This window comes from Falco peregrinus, chromosome Z (assembly GCF_023634155.1).
Source record: "Falco peregrinus isolate bFalPer1 chromosome Z, bFalPer1.pri, whole genome shotgun sequence".
Taxonomy (NCBI): domain Eukaryota; kingdom Metazoa; phylum Chordata; class Aves; order Falconiformes; family Falconidae; genus Falco; species Falco peregrinus.
In genome coordinates, this window is record NC_073739.1 from 17,899,061 (window position 1) to 17,908,092 (window position 9,032).

Genomic DNA, 9,032 nt, shown 5'->3' on the forward strand with positions numbered 1-9,032 from the left:
AAGAATTTGCTGAAAGCATCTCCAGATGAGCACCATTTTATATGCACAGATGGGTGGATCTCAGGTTCTCTCCTAACATACTGTGTCTCCAAAGTTGCTGTGTGTGGCTGAAAGGTCCGTCATACCGCTTGTGGTACGAGTGTTTCTTCAAGTATTGATGTAAAGTGCTCTGTACCTTGTTGTGCAGGGAGTAGTACATAGCACTCGAGAGGCAGAGGGCTTCACAGTGTTCCTTTTCAGGATCTAGACATTCTCAGTAACACAGGCTGCAACAAAGACAGGTTCAAAAATACAGAGGTTCTCTGAAAAGCTGCCAAATGTAACTGTGCAAAGTCCAGACCTGTGCACCTAGATTGCCACTTTATATCACCACGCTGACAAGCAATATCGAACCCTGGTCTGGCTCCACGTATTAATTACCTATCTACTGGTGTGACTGTGGAGGGGACAAAGTTACAGTTAGCCCCTCACTAGTTTCCCATGATGCATGTATCTTAAAAGGTGCTAATCCAAGAGCTCAGGACTGTATTTCAGGCAGTTCATCTCCAGTTTCTAATGGGAAACATGTCCTAACTTCCACAAAGGGATGTTTTGCCATCATTCCCAGCACTTTAGTCCTAAAACTCCTCCATTCAGACCTTTGATTCCAGCTCTGTGTGTGCTGGGTTAGCCCAGCTCTTTATTGCCTTCCTCATCTTCAGCAACTCATTGGTTGGAGCAGCCTCTTGCTGGGGTGGCAGCTGGGCCCAGAGGTTCCTCCCAGTGTTACTGAGCCTTGTTTTGTGGGTATAGTGAAGTGTTTTGCAGGAGCTACCTCAAACCTTGTCTTCTTCTACCTGTCATCAGGACGTCAAGTCTCAGCTTACTCACGTTGCATTTCCTTGCTCTGGAAGGCAGGGGATTGCTCATATGAAACTCTTTTTTGATGTATTGAGCACAGTTATATTCCTGTGAAGTCACAAAATCAGGTGATGTTTTACTATTCTACTACTCAAGGCCTGAAGTGGGAGTTTTCCTTGGGATACTGAATGTCACCCAGGTAGAGTCTGTTCATTCTTTATCTCCCTCCATTTCAGCAGTATCGAATGCAGGTGAATACAGATATCCACACACAGATGCATCCTGGTGCTTTGTCCTTGTCCAATGAGGTCCATTGGTATTGGATTAACCACTGACAGAAGAATTTAGCACATTTATGGTCACTTTATTCCTAGGGGAATATTAGAAAAGCTCATTGACCTCAGTGTTTACCTGACACTTAATGAACTGCTTTTTGGACAGTCATTTTGGCTTTTGGAAATGGATGACTCATTTAATGACAAATTTTTAAGAGTACTTTAGGAGCTTGTTCCCCACCTGGTCAGCTCTGACTTTTATCATTCTTTCCATCTTTGCCCACTTCACTTTTCACAGTTCGTCTTCCCTTCCATCTTTTTTTTCCAGATTTCACCCATAGCTACCTGTTTCCATATCCACTGTATGGGTACCTGTTACCAAGGAAGGGTTACTTGGGCTTCAAGGGGTTGATGCTGCCCCGTTCTGTGTGACAGATGAGCTGTTGCTGGTGCTTTAGGAGCTGGATTTGGGGTTTGGCTGCCCTGGAAAAGAGGAAACTGAGCAAGCAGGCAAGGGACTTGGCTTTTCCCAGTCTTTTGGCTTTTCCAAGTCAGGGACTTGGCTTTTTTTATTTTTCAGGAAAGCACAGCATGATAGATTTCTGGGGATAAAAATTTCAGATAGTCCTCCAAAATTTCCTGGTTATCTAGTTCTGTGTTGTGAATAAGCACCAATATGCTAATTGCGGTTTTTCTGAGGTCCATGTTAATTTCAGCTCTTGGGCAAGGATTTCTTGCCCTGCTGAGAGAGGTGAGTGGGAGGAAGGAAGCAGCATGTCCTCCTTTATTCATCCAGCTGTTTCTCATATCTGTTGTTTTTAGCATCCAAGTAGCATAACTGGAGTTTTTTCCTACCTTTACTTCCATTTGTTGTGGTTTGTTCGTTTATTTGCTTTTGGTTGGTTGGGTTTTTTAACAGCTTTCAGTGTTAGTATTTATAAACTTTATTCTTAACTTTTAATCTGATTGCTATGAAGTGTGTTCTGTTTTTGCAGGATCTCAAGTATCAGATGTTAGACTGTAGTTATTCCTCTAGTACCTCTCTGTTATACTGGAGGTCCATAAAAGAAGGATTGCTTTAAATGCACAGCCTACTAAAGGTGAAGGTATCTCTTAATTCACCTTCTCCCTGAGAGACATCTTCAGGCTGTGAAACTTTTACAAGGATATAAAGTGATAGGGAGTTTCTCGTAAAAGAGAGGCCAAAGGCTTCTTGAACTAAAGCTAAGCCACATCAAATTTCAGTCCCAAAGATTTTTGCCGGTCCTTGCAAAAACCTGAAACAAAATCAAAGGATGAAGCTGAATCTTGCATTTATAGTCACATAGTTACTTACAGCTTGAAGACAGGTCTATAGAAAATGCCCTTGTTGATGAAGTTTGAAGATATACAAGAAGCATCCATCTGGTGGGATGTCCAAGAGGAATAACTTCTATGCATAAAGAATGTTTGAAATTGCTTTGGAACAGATCTAAGTTTCTGTCTGTTGTCCCAGGGCAAATACTTTCTTGTTGTGCTCACTTTAATTGTTCTTTTATTTTATTTTTTTTTCAAATTAATATGTTCTCATAACCTTAGTCCTTAGGGTCTGTTGCTGATTTGGAGTTGGGGGTGGGGTCAGGGGTGGGATGGTAGAGAATTTTTATTTGTGGGGAGTGCACCATAAGGTTCTATCAAATTATTTATCAAGTATCATGTATATGTAGTGCAGAGAAAAGCACTGTAGTGTCACAGGAGTCTGGCAATCTCTAAGATGTGACAGAAAGCTAATAAATTAGACAGAGAACTAAACTATTACAGGATCTTGTCTACTGCCTCTGTTAAGATCCTTTCTAAAGGCATTACATCAGCTTAAATAGAGGTAATACTCCCATCCCCTGTTGTATCAAGAAAGTAAAATGGTCAGCAGAGGAAGGAAGGAGACGAAAAATTACTTCCTACTTTGAATTCCATCAAGCTTCATCTGTGGACCTGTCCTAACACATTGTAAAAACCTTAAAAGTCAGTATGTGACAGCGATGTCTAGTAATATAAGCAGAAAAGAACAAGAGGAGCAATTCCGTGACAGTAATAAAATCCACGTGCAAGGCAGTATTTATTCTTTGGTCCATAAAAGCCAGATATACAAAGTACAGCTTCAGTGGTCTGCCTCACTAGATAAAATGGAGCCTAAATTGAGAGGGAAGCAAAGTGTTTGTTTGCTTTGGTATATTTTTTAATGCAGATGGTCTTTTCAAGGGAAACTGACCAAGCAGGCCAGCTTCTGGAGGGTGGACTTGATGTCTGAAAGGAATAGCTGTGACTTCCCAAGACTTATGTTTTAAAGCCATGCCTCTCCTTGAATGCTGTAAATATAGCTAATGGTAATTAAAAATAAATAAATAAAACTAAGAATTTACATTGCTACAATATGAATCCTAAGACCATGGCACTTAAACTCGGTGGAGGTCCAGATCTGTTATGTAGAGCTCATTAATGGAGAAGGATCTATTTTTCTAGTGTTCATTATGTCATTTGCATCCAGTCTTATCCTAATTAGCGAACCTCGGGTGCTGCCACATAGGATTTCTTGAGGTAAGGATACTCGATGTGTGTTCCACAGCAAATGAAAGTGAAAAATGGGAATGCAGGCAGGTCCAAGCAGTGGTATGTAGAGATACCTGGGCTAGTTGAGGTGCTGAAGTAGCCACAGAAGGGCAGCCCACTACCAAGGCTAATATATTTTGCTTCTCAAACAGAATTAATTAGACAGACCGAGCAGCATGCAGACACTACAGAGGCAGGTGAAGGTAGCTCTGCATAGTCCTGCAGTGGGCCATGAAGGTGTGGTCCATTAATTGCAACTTAATAAAACCCTTCTGTGATTGTTTCCTGTGCTGTGATGATGTAGAGTTCATTCAGTCTTGGCAGACTGGAAGATCTTGTTGTTGAAACAAGCACATTGTTTTATCTAAATGAATGGTTTAAGATTGCTGATTTTTGGTTACCAGTGATGACAAATGGTTCATCATTAAGAACTTTGCAAAAATTATTTATATTGTTCTCCCTCCCACTGCTGGCTTCATCTTCTAAGGGGTATATATAAGCCCCCTCTGGTACTTTTAAAATAATGTAAAAACAATTTCCATTTTCTTTTCTTATAAAGCTTGTCACTCATACAGGATTCAGGTTGCTGCGTGAAGCAGTTTTTATTTGCACTTGATTTTATCTGACTTGTAGTCTTTTTATGGGACTTGCTTTTTCTAACTTTTGGGATGGTATTGCTTGTACAATGACAGAGCAAGGCAGTCCTGATTCTGAAAGGGGCCTGTGGGTGCCACTATCTTGTGAACAATGCTGAAGTAATTCTGTTTTGCACTGAGATTGCTTACTTATTTGTCAGGCTTCCCAGAGGAAAGTGGCAGAGGCAAGGGCTCTGACTGCTAAACTTCATCTGGGTGCCATTCATCAGGATAATGTGCTAAGAACTGCCACAGAGCTCACTCTTAAGGTGAGTCCTGTACCCGTTAATCTCCAGAACTAGCACTGTCATCATTTCTGTCTGGATCCTACACACATAGCAAAGGAAAACTAAGGTGTGTGTTGGCCATCACAAGACTTAAGTACCTCTGCAGATGTACTAAAAGAAGCAAGCTTTCAGTCTTCAGATATTTCAGACTTCCACTGACTCTGCATATCTGCATGCTAGATATTGCCCACAGTAGATAGTAATGTAAAAACTGCCTATCTGAAGCCTATAAGACCAAAGAGAAATCTCCAGCAGAATTGATCAAAACCCACATCAGAAGTTCATTTCCAGCCTCCTGAGCTGACAGAACAAGCTCTTCTACAGAGGGAATCTGAAAGGCAGTTAGTTACCTGTTTTAATAGCCTGACTGTTTTATAAACCATTATAAGGTAAGTCTGTGAAGTTCAGCAGATGTAGTGTTTTGGAAGCGAAGACTCCACGCTGTGATGTCTAGTTAGTCACTATACATTTAACCAGCAATCTTTATAGGGTGCTCACGTAACTACTTAAGCTTATCTGTAATGGGAGAAATAACAGCTCTATTTCTTCTCACTCTTATCTGACTGTGGCTGTGTGTAAACCTACAGGCGATTACGTGGAAAGAACCTAAGTTAGGAATGCAGATGAAAAAGGGCAGGAGTTCTAAAAGGTGTTTCCCCTCCCTCCCCCAGTCTATTTTTTTGAAAACTTTTTTTGCTGGAGAGGGGCTGATTTGCGTTGTCATTAATATTGCATCTCTCAGCATTGAACAGGAACATGGAGGAGGCTCATCTGTCATCTCCCTCACACATCGCAGTGAAAAGATGATATACAGTTGCCTTGGCCATCAAGGGGAAGGGATGCTTTTCATGCTGGGTAACTCACGGGCAGCTGACAAGGTTAAAAACCTGGTTTCAAATCTACCAAGCTAAATTACAGATTTGATAGTCGCTTTTAATCTGGAGCTTTGGGGAACTTACTTAAGAAACTTTGCTCTGAACGTCGTTTGGATTTGTTACGCAGACTGGTAGCATAAGTGAGACACTGCCCTGTCATTTGAGGCAATGGGCACATTAGGCAGAGCAGTGCAGTGAGGGAGTAAATATATTTTTGGATCCACATTTACTTTGCTGTGATGGTTGCATTCTGTTCTGTAAGCATCCTTTTGACCCAGTCTCAGCTGCATTTTCTTGTATAATATAAAGATCAGAAAGCTGACTTACTCAGATTCTTTGTTGGAATCAGATTACCCAGGTTATTTCAGAATTTCCAGAAATTAGACGCACTCCATTTGTTTCTTTTCAGACCAGATGGTGGAGTAGAATTTGAATCACTGAAGTGATAGTGGGAGAGAAGTTACAGTAGGGAAAAAAAGGGAACTGAAGTGAAACTTTTCACACTTTCCAGTTTTTTGCTGATTCCCAGCTTTTGTTTTTATGCGAAGAGTTTAATAGATCCAGCTTTCAGATTTGTCTCCATTATTTGGATAACTAAAATCAGATGGATAAAATCTGGAATATTCTGCACTTTTACTAGATACTTAATGGATACTCATAAAGCATTAGACTTTCACCTCCCTGACTTGAGTTCAAATCTATTTTAATGGGCTGATTCCTTCTTGGTGTACTTTCTCTGAAGTGACAGAGCTAAAATAAGGATTAATTTTCTACTCTTTAAAATGAGATGGATGTATGAATTTAGCGTGGAGTCTGAAGAAGGCACATCAAAGCCACCATCACTGGCAAAACTGAAGCCTTGGGTGAGATCTCAGTCTATTTCTAGGTCATCCCTTTAAATTATTTCTGTGGGGATATTTTTGATTTATTCTGCTGTATTGTCTGCTGTTGCAGGATCACAGTCCAGGCTAACCCAAGAAAATGACTGGCACAGGGCAGTCACGGAAACACAGTACTGTACTGCTCCCAGGAGAAAAGGCAGAACTGAACCCTAAGCTCCTCTCTGCTGGGCTTGATTTCTTTTTAACAGTGGTGCTCATGGTCGGTGCGGTGTCCCAAAAGGATAGAGGGGCATGAATCAGTGTGCCTTGAGCCTCTGTGCCCGCAGTTTTCTCGCTGACACCTGCAAAAAAACAGAAATGCATTGCTGCAGATTAGGTGGATGAAAGATTTCCTCAGCCCCCGTGCCATAAAACAGTAAATGTCGTGGGGCTTTTTGTTGGCTTCTATTATTTCTGCTGGATTGAATTGTTCCTTTTAGTGGTCCATGCACAGAGGCTGCAGAAGCCTGAGCATAGGGCACATGTCCCACAGTGCAGGAGGTTACAAGCTCAGTCATCCTCTTTTTCTGCAGGCTCCCTTCAGAGGTATCACAGGTGAGCTCTGCAGGCTGGGCTCTGCCAGACATTTACTGCTTCCTTGCTGTTTTCTTTGTGTTGTGTTTTCACATCTCACTGTGCTCTCTTTAAGTGCCAAACTCCAATGCCCCAATTCCCACTGAATATCACCTTACCCCTGCAAGGGTCTCGTGGAAGCCAGCCGGGCTGCTCATGGCATAGGCATTTGATATAAGGTTATCTGAATTCCATCCTATGGGAGCTTTTATTTTTCTTTGCTTGATCTTTCTTCACTTCCATCTGTGCATTAAACTATGCTTCTGGGTCACGTAAGTGGTAGTGTGGTTGTTAATTAGACTTTGGCAAACTGTTGTGTGGGGTAAGCAGTCTAAACATGGTTAAAAAAAATATCAATAAGCTCCCAGGGACAGATTCAGCAAAGTACTTACAGAAAAATGCCTAAACAGGGAGATGTGAATAGCCCTGCAGATTTCAGTGGGATTATGGATGCACTTAAAATTACACCTGTGATAAAATACCTGGCTGCACTGGAGTCTAGTCAGTGGATTGTCAGAGCTTCACCTGGCTTTATGCGGCCCAAAACCCTCCTCGGTTTCCAGGGGCTTATCTGCAGCCCAAGTGCAGTGCAAATGCTAACGGCTGTGCTGTGCCACCAGCCTTTCCAGCAGCCAGATTTCCTTTCAGAAACTGCAAATTTAGGTTGGGAAACAAAGAGAGGTGAGAGCATGGCTTTGCATGACTCTGCTTCTGGTGGATGAGCAGCACTGCCAGGCTCACTGGCTCAGTGACCTGTGCTGCGCTGGCAGACGCAGGCTTGAGATCTGAGTCAGCTCTGTTTGTCCCCTGCCACTCTTCCCAGTGATTTTCTGGCAGGGAAGCAAAGCCAAGTTAGATTGGTAAACTTTTCAGCAATGTTCATGTAGCTCCAGGAAACACTGTTGTGGTCAGTTTATCTCAGTGCCATCTGCTTCACAAAATGGCATAAAGAAAGAGGGGGAAAAAATATGTTTGGAAAAATTGTGGAATGTTAGGATAAAGTTGTACTAATGTAAAAAAAGGACAGTATTCAGAGAAGGACATTAATATGAACATATGAAGAAAGGTTTCACGTTTCATAACTGTGAGGGTAGAAAGATGACATTATTTATTTTAATCTGTTGCATCCTACTCACATGATTTTCCACCTCCCAGATGCTCCAGATAGCTTTCCAACCTATTTTCAAGCACTTCTAATGATAAAGCATCAATTACAAGGCTGTTGTCAGATTGCCCTTACAGTTAAGAAACTTTCTTATGCTGTTATCAAAATGCTTCAGCGTACCACTGCCACCTAAAATACCCACAGTATTAAACTGTAGGTGTTTGTGAGATCTTCTAAATGTCTCTGCAAATGTAAGCTTGAACAGCTTTCTGTTGATTCCCTAATTTAGTTAGCAGAAACCTCTGCCTTGTCCTCCTGTCCTTGGTCTCTCTGATTCTGTGCAGCCTAATTAGCTACTAACCTTTAAATGCTGCCACCCTGCCTTGGTCCAGACCACTTTCCACTGAAAGAGGCAGAGCATGAAGCTGGAAGCTTTTTGCAAGCAATGAAATTGTATGTTCAGCTCCCCTAGGTTTCAATTCCACTTAAACAAATGCAACCCAAAGACACTGAAGTCACCAGGGCTCTTCCTGTGAGTGGTGGTGGTGTCTTAGGTGCATGTGGTTGGGCCGTTACTGGCACTCCTGGCTCATCATTTAGGAGACCCAGGGCTTGGCTTTTCCACTGAACAACACAATACCTCTGATTTCTGTCTGTTCCTCCATTCAGAGTGGCAAATCATCTCTTTGGAGACTGATCTAAGACCCCTAGTTCACAGGCGTTTCCTCAATATCTGAGGCATGGAGTTAGTCCCACTTGATATTTTTTAAATCAATATTTCATTAAGCAATTCTTTCATGGCATTTCAGTATTCATCTATAATAATTAATATAAGCCTTTTATCTGTGTATATCAAAGCACTTTGTGAAAGTTGGAGAGCATAAAAACTCTGTATTAAAGATGAAGAAATATGAGGCATTGCAGAGGGATTATGTGCTTTGCCCAATTGCCCAGCCAATTAATGGATTAATTCTT